Consider the following 20,095-nt stretch of genomic DNA (forward strand, 5'->3'; position numbering starts at 1 on the left):
TAAGACTACTACAGTGAGCATAAGGGTCTTTTCAGAAATGATGTACTACTCAGGATTTTTAACTGATATAAAGAATATTATGCAAACTATATAATTTATAGGAATTTTTTCAAAACTAGCATGTTTAATATAGGTAATTCTCACTTTGCGGAGTAATTAATTTTGATCAAATTTTCCAGTTGGCATACTTATATAAAATAGAATTATCTTCTGTGAGAAAATATTTTGACCTATAATCAAATTAAAATTTTGTATGTGAAACTATAAAATCAAATTAGAAACATAACATAAATTTGGGATAGTTAAAAAAAAATTCCTAATTTAGGTAGTAGATAATCTCAATTCTAAGTAAATATTCCGCTTGAAAAGTATAATCTTAAGAAAGAATATTTTTGAACATATCTGAGACTATTGGTTACGTCTAGTAATTTTCAGAAAAGGCTTAGCTTGTTTGCCTTAAAACACCTTGTGTTTAGCTGTTTCTGCTACTCAAGCATGTTTTAATTATTTGTTTAATATATTTTTAAACTGTGTATTACTCCTTAAAAGGGTATTTGTTTACATTTGTTTGTTAGGTTGAAAAAGACTGATGCCTTTCATTTGTCCTCCTTTGGTGAACTATACTTATGGGATATTAGGTAATACAAAAATAATCAGAATTATGATTTGTTACTATTAAGGTACCTTTCCATGTAGGGAAACTGACAGGTCACAGAAAGAAAAGAAATTGCCAGAGTAAACCTCAGTGGAAGAGTGATGGAAAGTGGTGTCAAGTGTGGAGAAAAAGAGAAAACTGGTAAATGTGAATATAAGTGGAGAGAGGATTAAGTCAATTAATAAGAATAATGGGGTGCACTATAACCGGCATAGAGCTATGTAGTAAGTGCACAAATGGGATATTATATATGCAAATCATTTAAACACAGTAAAGCATTATTACTACAGTTCAATACATTGCTTCATATCTTATAATGCGTATTGATGGCATAAGTCATATATTTGTTTGCATATAAATTATTGACCACTAGAACTCAAAAGTGTAAATGTGTATAGAAGCGGGAAGAGAAATTAATTAGTGAAGGGCAGTTGGGTGAATTACATCGTCTTCTTGATCTGTCTTTCTTTTTTCCACTTGAGAGAGGGAGAGGTGAAGATACATGTCACTTTCCTTTAATGCCACTGTTAAAGGAGAACAAAAAACATTTGCACAAATGGGGCGATTCATTGCACAAGGTACTTTGCCTTGGTTTTGAAGTCGTAATAGGGAATGGTGGCAAATGTGGGTGAATCAGAGAGTGCATGCTTTGTTTAAAAGGGAGGGCCTCACCTGATGAATGTTATCAGATGATGTACGACAAATGTTGCCATAGCATTCCAATTTTTCTCAGAAGCTGGAAATCCATATTTTGATTGACACCTCCTAATTTTTAAACGTTGGCAAATAGCAGATTTTAAAAAACCCAACAGTACACCTGAAATCTATGTAATTTTACTAACAATTGTCACCCCAACAAATTAAAAAAAAAAAAACAGTCATAATTAGTAATGAAAAAACAACAACAACCCAACACACTGTGTGACCCAACATCTATAGGGCCTGTGAATTAAATCCGTTGGCTAGATTTTATACAGGCCAGCAGTTTGTGACCTCTATTACATACTATGCTAAAAGCTGGGCATATAAAATTTAGCAAGATTTTTAAGGAGCTTACTGTTTAGTGGGGGAGGGATAAATCAATAAATATAATGATGTGTAATAAGTGTTGTGAAAATCAATGTTCATTTTGGTGGTCCTTCAACACTGAAAAATTCTGTCATCAAAGAAAGATAAAATGATATTTAGTATGATTTTCTTAGATAGCAAAGTATTATACTAATATATTTTGGAAAGAATTGTTTTAAGAAAACAGGAATGTAAACAAAAAGAAAGCATTTAAAGTACCAGCAGAAAATCAGAACATCTTCCTTGGAAATTTTGATTAATTGATTTACTCTTTAAGATACTGTTAATAAAATTTGCTGGTGATTTGTCAGGAAAAGAATTGGTTAAGATGTTTTTTGGCTCATGGATGTAGGGTTCCAGTCTTTGAGTGCTTAGTGAATCATAAATGAGCTAAGATGAAAAGTAGGAGACTTTTTACCATAATGTACATAAAATGTCACACGTTTTGCCTTTGAATAAAACCAAAGTGCCAGGGTGCAAAATATAACCCTTGAAAAGTTTCATGTAAGTTCCACTGATTCTAATTTCTGAGGTTCCCTAGAGATATCTTTATCTTATTTAAGTTTGGACAGGAAAAGTAGAAGGAAGGACTGTTCTATGTAAAATGGGTCAGTCACTTTTCAACTTTTCTGAATTCAAAAACTCAAATTAATTTCCATCTTCCGTGAGCTATTTCCCACCTTCCTACACACACACACACACACACACACACTAATTCATGGTGCTAGAAATTCCTTGAATAATTTGTCTATATTTGAGTTTCTCTCTCTCTCTTTTTTTAAAATTTTTATTTATTTAAGTGGACCCATCAGTTCCAAGTCAAGTAGTTGTTTCAATCTAGTTGTGGAGGGCACAGCTCACAGTAGCCCATGTGGGGATCGAACTGGCAACCTTGTTGTTAAGAGCACTGCACTCTAACCAACTGAGCTAACCAGACGCCCCACATTTCTCTTTACTTAAAAGCACACACATACACACATTATTATTAAATTAATTTTTTGGAATACACTCAAATCTTCATTGTAATCACTAATTTGTACATATGTTAAAATATTTACATATGGCCTGTGAAACTATTTCAATAATTTGACTAAACAGATTTGTTAATAAGCAATTGATGTGTGTGTTTATATGTACACTTGTGATAATTACATTGGTATAAGCTTTCTAGATTATTTGATTTGTAACGTCTATATCAGCAAAGCAGTGCTACAATATTTGGATAACAAGTAGACTTATAATTGAAATAAATATTATAATAATATTCATGATTATAGAATTCTAATTCATTTATTCCATAAATACTTTTCAATTAGCAATTATATAGCTCAGACCCTTTGCTAGACATTAAAGAGGTCTCTGTTCTTCATAACTCTGAGAGTAGGTGACATGTTTCAAAACTATTTTGTCTTATTGGTGCATACTATTCTGAATGGTGTAATATCACTCCCTGTATCATACAACTTGGAGGTATTTTGGGGGCCATTTATACTTCTAGGTACAAGAATGTGGGCAGGGTGGGAGGTGCTTCTAGAGAGGAAGTTGCAGAAAGGAATTTTAGGCATTCTGAACTTTTTAAAGACAATTGTCTTCCCTAGATTTCATGATACTACTTTGGTATATCAGGGACCTTTAAAAGTTTTATTAGACTGCCAAGGGACTCTCAGATCTCCTTACTAAAGTTTGAGTATTGTGGGTAATGGGTATAAAATGGTACAGTCATGTAGCTGGGTTTATGGATGGATGGATAAGTGGGAGAAAGAATGGAGAAGATAGTGGCTTCAAATTACACTAACTTCCCCAAACATAGATTGAGATTATAATATGCATAAAATTAGGACCTTCTTGGTAAATTAAAGCTAAAAATAATCTGTTGAAAAGATGGGTCACAAAATTGAAATAAAACTTGACTGAACCCACCAAAGCCTAATATAATGGAGAGGGAAACAGTACCCCAAAGGAAAAATTGTTTCCAAAAGAAAGGTGACTAGAAGGTAAAAACTATATATATATATATATAGGCCAATTTAAAAATAAAATTGATGAGAACCTGTCATAATCATAATTTATCATAATTTATTCTATAATCTCACCAAAGTTGGGGAATTATTCAATCATTTCCATTGTTTTTATGAATAAAAATGAATCTTCAGGGGAAAAAATAACAGTAAGATCTATTTGAGAGAAAAATTTGCAAGGTAATAGCCAGTGAAGAAATAACATAGTTAAAATTCGTGAATGCCATGCATATTAAGCATATTATATAAATCTTTATGTCCTAATTAGTTTTGTACATTTGCTTATAAAGTTTTGTGTACGTTTTTTCCATGCATATTTGCCCTTTGTTTCCACAGATGATTTATTTCTCTGGGGAGAGAATATGTTTTCACTTTCCAATTGCACCTAGAGCACTGATTTGAGGAAACCAGGATTTCTATGAATGTTGAATAATTACATATATTATCCTTACATTTTGAAAAATATTTCAGCCTCCAATCTCAGTAAAAATGCAAAATTAAAAATGAGTTTAGAAAATAAGGTTCATGTTCCTTTGACATTAAGTCACCCTGTTATGCCAAATGTAGCAAAAATGGCCTTCTAACAGGGGTACTGTGCAATCAGTGGGTGATCAAAGAACACATCAGCAGCAACACCAAATCATACTGGTTGTACCAAGGACAACGTATTCTGAATTATATTTTGTATTTCTCCTTTGATATTGCGCCAGAACACAAATACATAGACACAGATATATACATATACATGTGTGTGTATATATATATATATATATATATATATATTACAGAATTTAAATAATTCATTCGAATAAATTATTTAAATGATTTAAAAATTCCTTTGTCAAACAGATTAATGGAACCTTGTTATTCAAAAGATAAATCATTTTATATGAAGTGGCAAAAACTTCAAGGGCTAATAAAGGTTTTATGAGAGATAAACTTTTAATGAATTAATACTTTTGCATACTTATTTTCTGTGAACATATACACACAAATGCTTACAATAATATTTATATAAACATTTCTGACTGATTTTTAAGGAAACAGTATTGTTTAAAATATTTTTATAGGTTTGGTTTTTAGGAGCTGATAGGTTATAATTCACCAAGCAAAGGAGGTTTAAATAACAGGGCTGTAAATGTTATTATTTGATGAGATAAATAGGCTTTTTCTATTTGTAATTTATATTAATCAAGTAATAATTAGTCCTGAACAATTTTATATATGTCATTTTCTGGGGTTCTAAATGTATTTAGCACTCAAGTCTTTTTCTTGCGTAGGTCTTAATTAGAAAGATGCTTTCCTCTAGAAAATTATGGTGAGTTGGTATTTTTATAACAAGACCTTAAGACCCTGGGAAAAAATTTAAGGATTTTTATTGAGCTCAGTACACATTCTTTAGCTAAATTTTGGCATATTTTCAATTTGAGACTCCAGTGAAATTCAATTGGTTTATTTTATAATTAAAAACAAGGAAATCATAGTAACAAAAATATATAATGTATAGCACTTGTGTTTATAATAGAAATATCCATAAAGAAAGAAACATGTTCTAACTTTTCTCATTACTCCAAAGGGAATTGCATCTTTAATCACACAAAGCACAACTGCTTTCTAATTTTGTTTAAAGTGTTTCAATACTTACAAAAACCAGATCAGGTTATTGTAAATCTAGAGCAAATTAGAATCATTGGCCTCTGCTCAGCTCTATGTAAGGGTTCTATGTAAATCATAAATTTAACGGCATACTAAGACACACATCTGTTTCAGTTTTGTAGAAGTTAATAATCTAACTACAGAGTATTTAAACACTTCTTTCATTAACTGGAAAATTGAGGTAAAGATAGACTTCCCTCAGTTATAAGGTGTAATATTTTATCTCCAAATTTTGATAAGCTATAAATTTACCTAAGTATTTAAAGATAGTTTTCTAAATATTCAGCATAGTATCTATTTTTGACATTACATGATTTCCCCCTGTATAGAAATTTTCAATATAAACAAACAGGCCAGTATCATCATCTCGAATCTATACCTATATAAAATATTTTGATTTATATCTGTCATATTTAAAATCATTTTGCAATAGGGCACCGGAGAGAAAGTAAATATTGAGTAATTATATAAAATGTCAAAATTCATTTTTTAAGATATTTTTCAGATTCCCTATTTGATTACTCATAAGTTTATTTTTAAATGTTAAATGATAGTCTTCTGGGATCCGTATTGTTTAAAAACAGTTTATATTCTTGGAGTTCTTGAAACTTTACATTTTATAGCTAGCATTCTTACTTTTCTCTAATTTTATTTTAACAAACTATAAATATTTTTCATGTTATTTCCATGACCTCTTTCTTTGAGACATGCCACTTCATATATAGCAGTAACCCAGCATTATAATGAATAACTGTGTTTCAATTATCATTAGATAACAAACAGGAAATTAGTTTTTCTTGCAGTGTATTCTACATTGTCTGAACAATGAAATATATGTGGTTTGAATTTGGGTCATTAATTCAGGTAGTAAGGACAGTACTAATTAAATTGGTGTCATAAATTACATTCCCATAATGAAGGGATGCACTCTTTTAATGCACTAATAATCCTCTGTAGTTATATTGTAGATATGTGATTTTGGTAACCAGGACAGTTGGATAACAGTGTGGGTGGTTCAGCGAAACAGATCTCCATCACTGAAGCAAAATCATTCAAAGACTGTATTATACAGGTGATGGTTCAGCAACTTCTTTTTAATGTAGAATAGTTGGAGAGGTTATTTATGTGTTTTTATTTTTTAACCTAAAGCAAATATTTTTCAGTGGGTATTGCTCAACAAAACCTTATGATTATCAAATTACTTCAGTACTTCTCTGAGATGTAAATGACACTTTAGTATGATTCTAAAATTGGATGTTAATTTTAAAGAAAACGGATTCTTTTCTAAAGTACTTTTACTTATCACAAAAACCTATCACTATTACATCATTGTTTGGTCTAGGACCTAAGTGACTGATTTCCTAGTGACTGTAAGCATGCATTGTAAAGAGTTGCAATAAGTTGAAAAGTAAATTATAAAGATTTAAATTATTTTTGAAAATAGATATGGAAACATTCTATTATCAAGAAACTGTGATAGGTTTAGAAGAAAAATTTTTGCAAATTGCTGTTCTAGTTTTCATGTGCTCAGGCACATTTATTTGTACTAAATTATATACAACAAATAAAGGCCTTCTAAAATAAAGCATATAAGTGGAATTAAAAATAACTACCATATTAATTATGGAACAAAATAATGAAAATGTTAATAATGGCTAATACATACAATCAAAAGAATGAACCAAAGTCAAGGTGAAACATCTCATGTTCCACAATTTTAGACTATAAAATACTTTCAGAAGTGAAACAAAATTTTTGTATTTAAAAATTACTAAGATCATATATTACAATTATCTTATGCAGTACAATTAAGAAAATATATTGTAATATGAAAATATTATAAGTGTTATATAATTATATTTTTGACTTACTTTCTAAAATGCAAAGAGGATATTTGTGAGTTTGTTCCCTGACTCTTAAAAGCCTGTTGCAAGTTTTGCTGTACTACGGCACAAATAATCAGTCATATTCTCAAAGGCACTAAATATTCAATTTGGACTTCTGTGAAATTGCTATTTGGTTATCTGTGAGGGTTTAGGTTCCATAAGGTGGTATTACCTCTACTGTTTACCATTGCCTTGCCATTGTTCTCACCCAAGCTGTGCAGGATGCTTTACCAAGAACTGCCCATGTAAATGTTTTATATTTAAAACAGAGTCATAATCTTAGGTTACTCTTAGTTTAACTTCAGCAATTAAAAAATAAGAAAGAAAGAAATTTCGTCTGTATTATTGACAGAGGTTTGCATATATTAAAAGAGGATAGGGAGACTTATTTTTAAACTACATACAGTACTTTAATTCAGAAAACACTTGGATATGAGTATTTATGATGAGTAAAATAATTATTATAAGAAGTTATAGATAGCATTTGCATAAAATGCGTGTTCTTATAGTTACACTTCATGGTTTCACAGAAACATTGATAGAAGATCTATAAGACCCAATTATAGAAGATCCTCAAGGTGGAGAGATTAACCAGAGTTATGGGAACAATCTATGGGAAAGAAAGACAAACTTTGAGTTGTGTAAGACTCAGTGGAGTAATGATTATGAGGGATTTTTTTTTTAATTGGCTTACTTTTGAGTGTCATAATGATAATGGTATAAAATTTTTATAATCTTTTATATACATATGTAAACACTCTAAGTGCACAGAAAGAGCTATGCTACCAGTTGTATTGGTGGACATTTTTAAAAAGTATTAATTACAAAATGATAGGTACTTAAGAATATATATGTGATTATATACTTCAAGGTAATATCATTAAGCATAGTACACCATAATAATTTTTATACTATAGTTTACACTGTCATTTTTGGAGATGGCATCTCTACATTTTAGACAGTTTGGCCTTCTTGGACAAAGATTTAGTCAGCCTGGAGAGAGCCAGGAGAATAGTTAAAAACTTATTGGCTTTGCCAAATGCTTTCATATGTTTCTGCTCTCATGGAAAATTAGTTTTGATTTCTTTTCAGCCTACATGCATGGCAAAACTAAAATGAAAAACAAAGCTAGCAACTTTCAACCAGTTCTAGTTAAGTTTGGTATTCACACATTGCTTTGATCTTGTCTAGAGCTTTACAATATTTATTTTCTAGAGTAGGGAAAAGTAGTTTCAGCACTAAGCATCATTGAACAGTAACAATGAAGAAGAGGGAACTGATTAAGTTTAGGATGAAATCTAGCTAATTTTATTTCTATTTCTGTACCAGAAACTAGACCAGTTTCACGTTTTTTGTTGTTTGTTTGCTTTAGTTTAGAATTCTCTCTGAGCTCTCATCACAGGCAAAAATATGCTTCCAATGATGAATACAGCTTACCCTCATCTACAGCTGTGTAGTTCAAACTTCACACAGTTTTTGGCCCACTATCAAAACCCTGATTTTCTCCCCACCCCACCCCACCCCACCCCACCCCACCCCACCCCACCCCACCCCACCCCACCCCACCCCACCCCACCCTAAGTTTGCCAGAGTTGGGCAGTGAAGAAGTTACTCACTGTGTTATACTAACTTATACTAATCACAACATTTTGCAACTATGCCCATTTTCATACGTGTTTCTTTAATTTGGTACCCAAACTATTGTTACTCAAACACAGTATTTTGACAAGTACTTCATCACTTTCCTCTAAACAAAGATGCTTGGATGGTATATGGTTTTAAAAATTAGCATAATTTCTGTATCAGAAATATGTGAACCTATTGAATAAAATAATCTTAAGTTTCTTAAAGTTGCTTAAATTAAAAACATGAGTCTCTACAGTTGGAAAAAACATGTATGGTTAAAATGTTTGAAGCCCATCAATCTCTCTAACCACATAAGCTAATGAGTTCCTTCTGTTTTCTTTGAATGAAATCACCATGAGTGGTTGGATGTTGATTTAACATAAAACAAATGGAAATGGGTGTTTCCTTTGTCCTTTGTAGAATTTATTTTTAAAAACAATTAGCAAGTATTATGACTAAGTCAATGATTTTGCCATTACTTAAATAATAATATAGATTGAGTAGTTAACTTTATTGGATTGCAGGGAATGCATAACATACTCTAACTCCCCTTAACTTGCTAACATCTGCAGACATTATTAAGCTTCGCATTTTATTTTTTTCTACCATAACACCTGTATTGTTATAAATTATGTTTTGAATTGTCATGAAGTGTCAGGCAAATTATGTTTTCTGGATGTGTGTTCCTTTGTAATGGCAAGTCTGTGGCTAACAGCTTAATCTTGAATATATCAATGCAATTAAAAGCTCTGTTTCAATTCTTTGTGGATACAAAGAAGGTTAAAGTATTATTATGTGTAAGTACAAGGAAAGAATGAAAAATTCTTTAATATTTAAAGCATTCTTCTAGAAGGAATACACTGAGATTTAATTTTAAAAACACAGTAAGCTTATTATATTCTTAGAAAAAAGGTGTCAAATCCTTTGAACTCTATAATATACACATCCTATCGAATTAAAATTAAAAACTTGTACGAGGCATTTTTCACTCCTTATAGTTTTAACCCATTTCTGACAACTTCTACCCTCTCCCATGCATCCTCCTCTTTTGTGATGTAGTCTCTTTAAGAACATAGTGGAGAATGACTCACTCATGTCCAGAGCATCAAAGAATGTCAGACTTACCAAATGTAGACAGTGGGTTCTTCCAGAGATTCTTTCTGAGAGGTAAATAAATAAGTAAATAAGCCAACATATGGCTAGCTTAATTCAGGCAAAATTTCTATTGATTACTTACTAAGCTCACTAAATAAAAACTTCAGACCAAGTTTTGCTTCCCAAAAGAAAATAGGATTAGACTGATCTATGCACTCATTGGGGCTTCTTGTGAATCATGCCCAGATGAGTGAAAAACCTTCAAAGATAAACAAAAGGAAGGGCTAAAATCTTTCAGTAAATGCAAATTATTATTAGTTTGATATATTTTGGTTTATAATCTTGAATAAAATAATTTTAAATTCCAAAGGAGATCATGATATAAATCCCTCTGAGGTCTGAGAATTCTATAATTCTGCCTTCTTTTCAATTACTTTAAGGTAGCCTGATTTAATTTTCCTAGGTAGATTTGTTGTATGTATACATTTTGACAGATGTAAAAACTTAGGTACATAATAAGGTTTCACACAAGCTCTGCACAAATGTGTTTTTTTTTTCCCCAGGCTAGTTTATATCCTGTATCGATAATATTTCAATTATGTTATTTAAGAAATTCCAAATGAAAGTGTTTATGTAGTTTATAGCACAAATGCTCTAAGTGGTTCCTCTTATCTTTGGGAATGGTAAGAATCATTAAAACATCAATACATTAAGTACACAGAAATTTGATCATCAAGGAGTCTTAATTTGAGAATTACAATGAATCAACCAAAAGAGCATGTTTCAGTTATTTGGATTTATGTACTTTTAACATTTTTCACAACTTAAGAACAAACTTGACCAGTAGCTGGATTTACTTTAGTACTACAAGTATCTGGCTTTGTGACAGAATACTGATAGGTATTTAGAGTCTTCATGTTTTTTGAACAATCTGCTGTTGACATTTTAATAACACTGTTGTTTGAAATCATTTCTGAAGTATGATGACTGCAACATACCCGCAGCAACAAGAAGTATGTATTGTTTCTGAAAGCAAGGAAGCTCAAGTTTCGTCCTGTTTTCTAGAGGTTTCAAATCTTGGCGAATCAGTTTTTCTTGAAAACCAATGAAACCATGCTTCTTGAACTGATGGTTGCATTAGTATAATCGGTGATTTAGAAATACGTCTGAAAACTTAGTCACTTTCACCTCGGAAATTTTGTAATTAAAATTAAAATGCAGGTTTGATTTTCCTCGTATGCAGAGGACACTTAACTGGCTTTTAAACATTTTTCAAGCATGATTTGTCCCGTCGTGGTCTGTCTCTTTACCTTGGGTGCATCCTTGGCGCTGCCTGGCTGTTTGCTGACACTACCAACAGAGAGGTGCAAGGAAATATGGTCAGAGGACAAGAGCAAAAGCAGTTTCAATGTAAGGAAATGAGGGAAACAGACCTAACAGCACGATGAATGCACTGGCGACTAAAGAGCCTTGTAGTTTCCTTTCCTTCCTTTGCTTATCCTGGTGGGTTTAATCAAAAACAAACAAAACTCTCCTGTGAAATATAGTCAATAAAGTCGAAGTTTGGCTAGGTCTCTGTAACTACAAAGAAAAAGTCATCGCAATTTTAAAAATGTAACTTTCATTAACGAGCGCGCCGGAAATCTCAGGTATCAAAGACACATTAACCCTGGAGCGTCCCCCGCGCGCCGCAGCCGGACGGAGGCAGCCGCGGCGAACAGACGTTCTTTTTCCTCTTAGCAGTCACACAAAAGGAGGGCTGCGGAAACTAAAAGTTTCGGGGCCTCCGGCTCACTGCGTGGAGAAAAGAGAAAACCTGGAGACGGGGTGGGTAAAAGACGCATCCTGGGCGCCTCTTCCAAGTGCGGGCCAGGAGAAAGCTCCTGGCCTGGAGGGGAAAGGGGAGGGGTCCCAGCGCCGCTGGCCAGCCCCCTGCGCCCCGCCTCCGAGGCCGGAGTGCCTGGCTCTACCGCGCTCTCCCAAATACCCTTAACCCGGTTCCAGAAATAAAATAAATGTTTTTAAAGTGCGTGTGTGTGGACAGGCTGGAGAGCGCGCTCCGGCGGAGCGCGCAAAGGAGCCAGCGCGCAGTGAGTGGAGTTTGGAGGGGGGGGTGGGTGATGGCTGTAGGGGTTGAATGGGTGTGTTGATGGGGTGGGGGGGGGAGGCTGGAAGCGGAGCCCCTTGACTGGGGGGTGGGGGGTAGCCGAGCAGAAGGGGAGGGGCGCTAGCCACCGCAGGGCGCCTCTGGGGCGCGTTCCGCGGCCGAGTGTGCGCGCGTCCCTTGCCGCCGCCGCCCGGACAGCTCTGCGGCCGCCCGGCCGGCTGAGCCGGGGCTGGCCTGTCCTCGGGCGGCTGTCTGGCCCCCACTACCCGAACAGCTCGAGCCCGTAAGTGTACCCTTTCGCTCCCCTCCCCCTGCTCGGGCGCACCGCCGCCGCCGCAGCTGCTCAAATGGAGTGGAAAATGGCCATTGGGCGGCAATGAGTTATAGATTATCTGCTCCACGTTTTGTACTTAGCTGCCTGTAATCTTCTTTTGAGTTTGCCTGAGCCCCTTGCTGGAAAAATCAGGAGGGAGAGATTTGTCCTTTGCCGCTGTACACGCTAATATGTTTATATGATTAGCCGAATTCGGGGGGAGGGGTAGGTGGGGGTTTGGGCAGGAGGAGGAGGAGGCTGGAGGTGACTCCAGTTCAGACCTCGCCGAGAGTCTGTGTCAGGACTTCGCACTCCCCCGTCTCTCGCTCTCTCTCTTCCTCTCTCCCTCTCACTCTCTCACTCTCTGCGCTCACACACAAACGCAGAGGTGGTGGAGCGAAATCGGGAGCTTGCGGGAGAATTCCTTGGGATTGTTGGGGGGCATCTCCCCTCCGTTGCTGTGCGTGGCGTGGCTCTTCCGTGCACCTCCCTGCTTCCCCGAGTCCTCGCCTTCTGCGTTTCGTGGGGCAGCGGCCGCCGCTCCGCCTCGGCCCGGAGACCTGAAATGTGAGGAGGGGCAACCGCTGTCTCCCGCCCCGAGCCGCAGGGTCAGCGCCAGGGATGCCAGTCGGGCCGGCTTGGACGGCGGGCTGAGGGGCTTCGCCGGACAAACTGAGTTGGCCTCGCGCCGCCCGCGCCTGCCCGCCCCTCCCGCGGCTGCCGCTCCGAGGGGACTCCCAAGTCTGCGCACCTCTGTCGGGCTTTTTCCTGCGCCACCCCTTTCGCCCTGATTCCCGAATTTTTTATTTTTCCAAGGGAGCGCGAGGTCTGGGGCTGTGTGCGTGTGTGCCAAAGACCCCTCTCGCAGAGCGGCGTGTGGGAAACTGCGGGAAAATGTTGACCTAACCCCTGGAGCCGCCAGGCGCGGGCTGCTGGGCTGGAGGCGGCGGCGGCGGCCGAGCAGGAGGACGCGCCGAGCCGCGGCGCCCGTGTCCGGCCGGCGAGCCGCAGCGCTGCCTCCCGCGCGGACTCGGCGGCCGGCGAGCAGCTCAGGGCCGGCCTCGGCCCTCGCCGGCCGGGGTCGCCGCTGCACTCTGCGCTTCTCCCCTCTCGGCCCCCGCGCCAGACGGCCCGCCCCCGGGGCGCGCTCGCAGACCGAGGTAAGAGCCGCAGGAACGAACAATGTGCCTCTGTGCCTGGCTTGGGAGACCTGTTTGCTTTGCGCCTCCTGCCTGGGGGTGGATGTTGGAGGTGGAGGGAAGCCGCGGGTGAGTTCGGGCTCGGCTGTTTGTGTTCAGCCGGACCTAGGGGGAGACCCGCGCTCGCTCGGGCTGCTCGCCCCCTCCCCCGCCCTCTCCTCTCCTCTCCTCGGAAATCGTTGAGCAGAACTCCCAGCCCCGTCCAGCCGGCTTCTCCTTTTCTAGGAGAGCTGTTGTAACGTTCCCAAGGCGTCAGGCTAGTTGCAGGGGGCGCGGGGGGCCGAGGGGAGTATGACTGCGTTGTGCATATTTTGATTTTCGGAAAGCTTGGGTCGGAAGGTTTCGTTCTCCTTTTTAGCGCTTGGGGAGGGGTGCATGTGAGGCGCGCCCGCGGCTGGGCTGCTCTGCTCCGGGTGCGGGGCCGTGTCCCCCACCGCCCCGCCCTCCTGCAGACCCATCCCGGGCTGGAAGTGGAGCGGAGAGGCAGAGCGCTGGGAGCGAGTTCAGGGGAAGTGGACGGTGGGGGAGGGCTGGGCTGAGTTGTTGCGGGTTGTTGTTTCTTCTTGTTGGCGGTTAGGTGGTGTGGAGAGGCGAGGATGACAGCAGAGCGCAGCCAGATGTGGCCGACCCGGCACTGGGGCTGGCAACGATTAGGGACGGCCCGGCGGGGCGGGAGGTGGCGGGGCCGGGGACCGGCCGGCCCTGGGGAGCGCGGAGAGCCTCCCGGACCCGCAGTGAGAGGGCAGCATTGGGCCGCGCTGGGCCTGCTGGAGAAGTTACGGGGTGTGGGCTCCTGGGCTGGCTGTGCGTCTGGGAACCTCAGGAAGCCTGGTTAGTAGGATGGGGTGCTGGGGGGGGAGCAGCGGGGAGAAAAAGGCGTGGGAGGAGCCCGAGAAAAGGGGAGACCCCGGGGCTAACCCAACGTGGGCTTCTTGATTGGCGGGGGCGACCCGACCCCTCTTGTGGCGAGACGAGGGCCAGTGAAGCGACAAAAGCGCCCCAGTAGTGGGGAAGCACGCTTGCTAGGACTACTTCGCTTGGGATCAGGAAAGTTTGTTCCTTTCGCCGAACTATGGGGTTTGGGTTAGGGGAAAGCGCTGGAAGCTTTACTTTGTGCCAAAGTGTCGCTGAGCGAAAGCTAAGGAACGTATGTCTTTAATATATTTTTTATTCTCCGTTTGCTCTGTCCTCTAAAAGCATAGTTGGAGGGACAAGTCCTTGGGTGCCCGTCTTCTTTCCCCATTTTCTGTGGACTCCTCCCCCCTCATCCTTTCCCCCTTCTCTGGCCCCTTCATTCCGTTCTTCCTGATGCAAACTGTGTAGTCTCGGATTCAGACCGAGGAAATGTTTTCCTCCTGTTTCTTGAAAGGTGTCAGGCTGCTTAGCAGCTTCTCCCAAGCAGCCTGCGAGGGTCTGAGCCGCAGCCACCAACCATATGTTTCCCGTTACAAAGGCCAGGTTCTAAGGCACTCTCCTCCCCGCCCCCTCCCCCAATTCGTAAATTTTCTTTTGCAGTCTTTACAGTATCTGCACTTCTCTCTTCCCCTTTCCAGAGGCGTACCTTTAACGGACGTGGTTGGTTCATTCATTTCCCTGTCAGTGTTTGTGTCTGGAACGGGCCCCATTGAGTTTGCTCTTAACTCGAGTTGCTCAACGAAGAAAAGTCACATCCAGTTTGGTAAATAATTGCCTGTTGGGATGTCTCTTACTAACTCAGGTTTGATCTTGGGCGAACCTTAAAGGTGGGCACTGAGGAGGCAATATGCATCCATAGCAGAAAAATAGATTGGTTTGTGTGGTGTCTTTGGCAACATTCTAAATTGTGATGGGACTCTTGACCTAGGTAAAAAAGGTAACTTTGTAACTTTAAATATCTTTGTAATAGTTGAGAAATCTTTACAAAGAAAATCTTCTGTTCAGGTGTGTTATGGAACTTTTTGTTGTCCCTTCTTCCATCTTCTAAATTTATGCATGATAGAGAGAATACTGCAGAACAAATGTTCTGTTGTTTAGCTTCTTCAGACATTCCGATTCTCTCCTTTTGTTGCTTGCCTCTAAAAGAGGTGCCATTTCACATCATTCTGCACAAATTGTTTGAATTAATGCAAGTGTGAATTCTTACCGTTTGAAGGGGACTATTAGCATATCAAAGGTTTCTTAGCTTCAGCTCAATTGAGAAAACTTCAGCCTGTCTTCCATTTGCTTCCAAGCGGAGGCCCAAAGGGCAATGAGAATTGTACTGGGTAAAAATGGGGAGGTGGATTCAGGCTGTGTTTCTGAACTTTCACTGTTTTGTAATTATGTGAGCGAAAAAACATTGTCTATTGCTGTGGAGCCCTTGCAAATAGCAAGACAATTATTTTCTATTGATAAATGGTTTGTTCCTAGAAAAAGGGTGACCTTTTATTTTATGATAGTCACTGTTGCCTGTCTTTTGGGGTCCCTTCCGAGGAAGAGAGAGTGAGAAAGCTTTTGCTTCTAACTTAATACTTTTCTAGGGCCTACACTTTGTTATATTAATAAAATGGGAAAGAAAGGCTTTTCATGAGTCTATAAAATAATAGAAATCTGTGATAAAAGCACGCTCATTTTTCACCTAGAAAACTTTGTTTTTAATACACTTTATAAATTTATAGGAAAAAAGTCATTGGAGGGGTTTGACTATTCAAACTCAACATCAGCTTTGTTACTGCACACATTCGAGTGCAAGTGTAGGTTTGGAAAAGGTTGATAAGTGATAATCAATTTTTTGTGAATGTATTTAAATAGAGATAATTTTGTTTGAAGATTTTGTCTCAAAAGTTTTGTATTTTATCAGAGTAAATGCTAGAATTCAGTGTAAAGTTGCTTTATTTTTCTTAATATTTATAGTGTATTTGCTAATGCTTTTTTTTACGTTTGCGGAAAGAGTCATTCTTTGAATTTCTGATAACAACTGAATGTCCATGAGTGAAAAAACAAGTAAGAACAAGTATTTTATGTAGAAGAAAGAGGTCAAGGGAGAAGAACTTGTGTCTTCAACTTTTAGGGAAGTAGTGGTTTCACTTGGGTTAAGATTTCCTAAAACCTAGTTTAAGATGAAAATGAATCTCAGGGAAGGTTTTAGAGATTTGTAAGCCCATATTTTTTATAGTTTTACCTTTTATGGTTGGTTGATTTTAAACATGAGTTGATATCCCTTCATTGGAGGAGGGCTTTTTTTTTTTAATACTTATGGGCTGACCTCCTTGTTTTTATTTTAATAGTGAAAACTGACTCTTCATAAACAATTTTTGAGAAAAAAACATTAACTGCCTAACATTTTTAGGCGTCAGCTTAATAGGGTAATTTTTTTCAGATTATTTTTAGTGGCATTCAAATTGTATATCATCCTGAAATCATTTTATGATAGTTTATCTTCAGTTGTCTAAGAAGTACTATTGAGGTAAAAAAAAAACCCACATTGATGCGATTGCTATTATTGCACTTAAGTTGCTGTTAACTAGTTTGCTTTGAATGCAGAGTGCTATAAAGAAAACACATTATCCTAGAGCTATTAGTGATAATCTAAAAATTGTCTTGAAAACCTTGCTCTTCATTTTACATGGTGGTGATCCTGAATGCAACAAATCTTTAAAGGTGTAAAATGCAGTGAAAAGATTTCTCAACATTTAGATGACAAAATTGGACTACTTAGAGAAAAATTAATGTGTTGTAGAAGCACTTCAGCTGCCATTTTCAATCACTGTGGGTTACTTTGTGTTGGCAACAGAAAACGAATTTAGGAATGCAAGATAGCTCTGGGAGCAGGTAGTTGGGGAAATCAGAATATTGAATCATGTGGGGTAGAACAAACCAATTACTTCAGGTTTTGACTTGAGAATTTCCAATAAATTTGTTTTTTTTCCAGGCTTTTGATTCTCTGCTTTGTTAATGGACTAACATCAAAGCAGACAACAAAACTTCCAAATGTTATAAAAACTAATATAAACATACGTATGGATCTCACATAGAGTACTAGAAGTCTTAATTTAAGACAAGCAGTTGCAGTTTTTATTGCTGCAGTTTTCACAATCAGCACAAATGTTAACACCAAGCTTCTGGGCGTTTCCTTTCTTAAATTTAGCTAGAGGAGAACTTTAAAACCAAGCTTTACTTAGGGTTAGATCTTTATTTGAGAATTATTGAAGCTTTCTGTGTTTTATTAAAAGATTTAAAATCATATTTTAATGTCTTAAGTAATATAGGAATATGTGAGCTAAGATTGAGATGTTGGGAAGGTCAGGAAGTAACTAGAAATCTGTACACCATAGTAATAAAATATTGCTCTGTTTTCTATCAAAATATTTATTTGACCTGACTCTAGTAAATACTTGTTCAAATAATACTTAGTTTATTGACAGGTGTAGTATGAGAGCATTACAATATAGTCTAAGGTATGGACTAAACACACTTGTACCTACCTGAAAGAAATCTGCTTTCATTTTAATAAGAATTCATACCACTTGTCCAATTGCTGATATTTTATTTAAGAGTGCGGATCAGTTGTACTTAGATTCGAAATGAAATAACAGTTTTAGAAATTTGAAGAATTTAGTGTCATAGGATTACTATTTTACAAAAAGTTTCTTCAAATACTACACTTTGTCTCTTGCTGTTCACTGACTGATTTTGTGTCTTGAAGGAGAAGTACATATTTGACATCTGCTTTTCTGCAAAAAAGGTTCATATGAAATTAAAGTGGAATTATTTTCACGGTTGTAAATTTTAGAAGTGGAATGCATAATTATAAAAAAGTTCATCAAATGATTTGCAAAAATGCCTAGCTAAAAAGTGCAAATTGATGATTTTGATGCAGTGTTAAAAATAGCAACTTTAGCTGCTAGACTTGAAAAGGACTTGAAATCCTGTTTACTTACGTTTTGGTCATATCAGTTCCTAAGGTAATTTGTTTACATATTAGTTCATGTTACCTAAATAGATAAGTGTTTTGTAACTATTTCCAAGAAGGATTAAAATATTCCTATTTTAAAGATAGATTAAAACTATAGCTTAACTTCTTTCTTACATAACACTAATTAGTCCATAGACCCACTCAAATATTCATCTCTTTAAATAATTCTTGATTAAAGGTTGAAAGGTTGAAAAGTATTTAATCACCAAGATTACTGTAATTAGACTTGATGTTATCAGAAAAATTGAGACTATTTTCTGAAATCCTTTTGCTACTCAACATTGGTCAAGTAGTGATTATTATTTTTTAATGCTTTAAGAAAAAGGTTAAGGAAATGGGTTATTTAACCTAGAGATAGTTAATTATTGGAGTTAGGAAATTAGAGCCCTAAAATAATGACATGTTTCTTGACCTAGTGTGATAACTTTTAAAGCAGTAACTATAACTAGGATACGTAATTTCTAAATTTTTTGCAGGACTTCAGTGTGATATTTTGAGTTTACTGTATAGGTCTTGTTTAGTATATGTTGTAAACTGAAAATCTCTTAATACTATTTTGATGTAGGTAGTTTTTTTTCTTCTTTTTTTTCTTTTTTTGGTTTTTTGTTTTTAAAGTGCATCATTGTGTCATCAGATCCCAATCAACCAAAAATAGTTAAAAAATCTTTTTAGGTCATTTATCTGATGGACTAAATGTAAGCAATAATTTGCATATAGTTTCCAATATATTCTTATCCAACGATTTTTAAAAAGTGATTTCTTAGGTGAAAACCTCCCATATTTTGTAAATAAAAAATAATCTAAAAAAAAGCTAGATCAACTAAAGGAAACAAGCGCTTAACACCTGAAAGTAAAGTGCAGCTTACAACAAGCAAAATGCTATTGATTGCTTTGGAAGCATAGAGCAAGTTTAAATACAGTTTGTTTAATTACGACAAAAAATGCAGTTCTATGAAGTGATATAGTTTGTCTTCGTGGAGGGTTTTATGCATTGTGTGGTGGTAAGTAAAATCCCATCACAGTTGTATAAATTTGTTCAATTACCAGAACGGCTAAAAGAAAAAGAAAATCAATTTATGTGGAAAAGGAACAGAAATTAGATTACCTTGGTTAGTAGGAACTTGCCAGCAGTGTCTAAATAGCTTAATAATATCAAAAGTTACCATGTTTCACAGTGTTAGGATATTAGTTCCTGTTTTAATATGCATACATTCTCATTACTTGGTGACTTTTGTTATGTGAACATTCTTTTTTATTCCTTTATATTTTTGGTTTATTTTAGAGGTTTGATTATTAGTTGCTTTTTCTGGATTTCTAGAATTTGCAATCAGTTATTATTTCAGATCAGTGTAGTGAAAGATCAGATGTAATTTTATGAAATCAAAAGAAACCTAGTCCATCAGTAGGGATAGCTACATTATTATCATCAACAGAAACACATTTTGGAAATTTTTGCTCTTGAGTCTAGAATTATACGGAACTCTAATAAATCTTAAATTCTTGTAGCAGTAAAGTGACATGGAATTTATCATACTAGCA

The 20,095-nt window shown here is 37.2% G+C and overlaps 1 protein-coding gene across 28 annotated transcripts in view; it reads left to right on the forward strand.

Annotated features, from left to right (window-relative positions):
• Positions 1-20,095, forward strand: part of ADGRL2 (adhesion G protein-coupled receptor L2) — a 599,014-nt gene that overhangs the window by 405,717 nt on the left and 173,202 nt on the right. For 7 of the 28 annotated variants that reach the window (XM_088791243.1, XM_088791231.1, XM_088791233.1 and 4 more), the window contains exon 1: positions 12,724-13,584. The exons of 1 other annotated variant lie outside the window; for it this stretch is intronic. The gene's annotated coding sequence lies outside the window, so the exon portion shown is untranslated. Of the gene's footprint in view, positions 1-11,788; positions 11,832-11,869; positions 12,095-12,257; positions 12,395-12,722; positions 13,585-15,283; positions 15,302-20,095 lie in introns of those variants that run through there. 20 more of the 28 variants (XM_088791226.1, XM_088791229.1, XM_088791240.1 and 17 more) reach the window with 11 other exon arrangements.

Source organism: Rhinolophus sinicus, chromosome 14 (assembly GCF_057876585.1).
Source record: "Rhinolophus sinicus isolate RSI-liver-muscle chromosome 14, RSI-T2T, whole genome shotgun sequence".
NCBI lineage: Eukaryota > Metazoa > Chordata > Mammalia > Chiroptera > Rhinolophidae > Rhinolophus > Rhinolophus sinicus.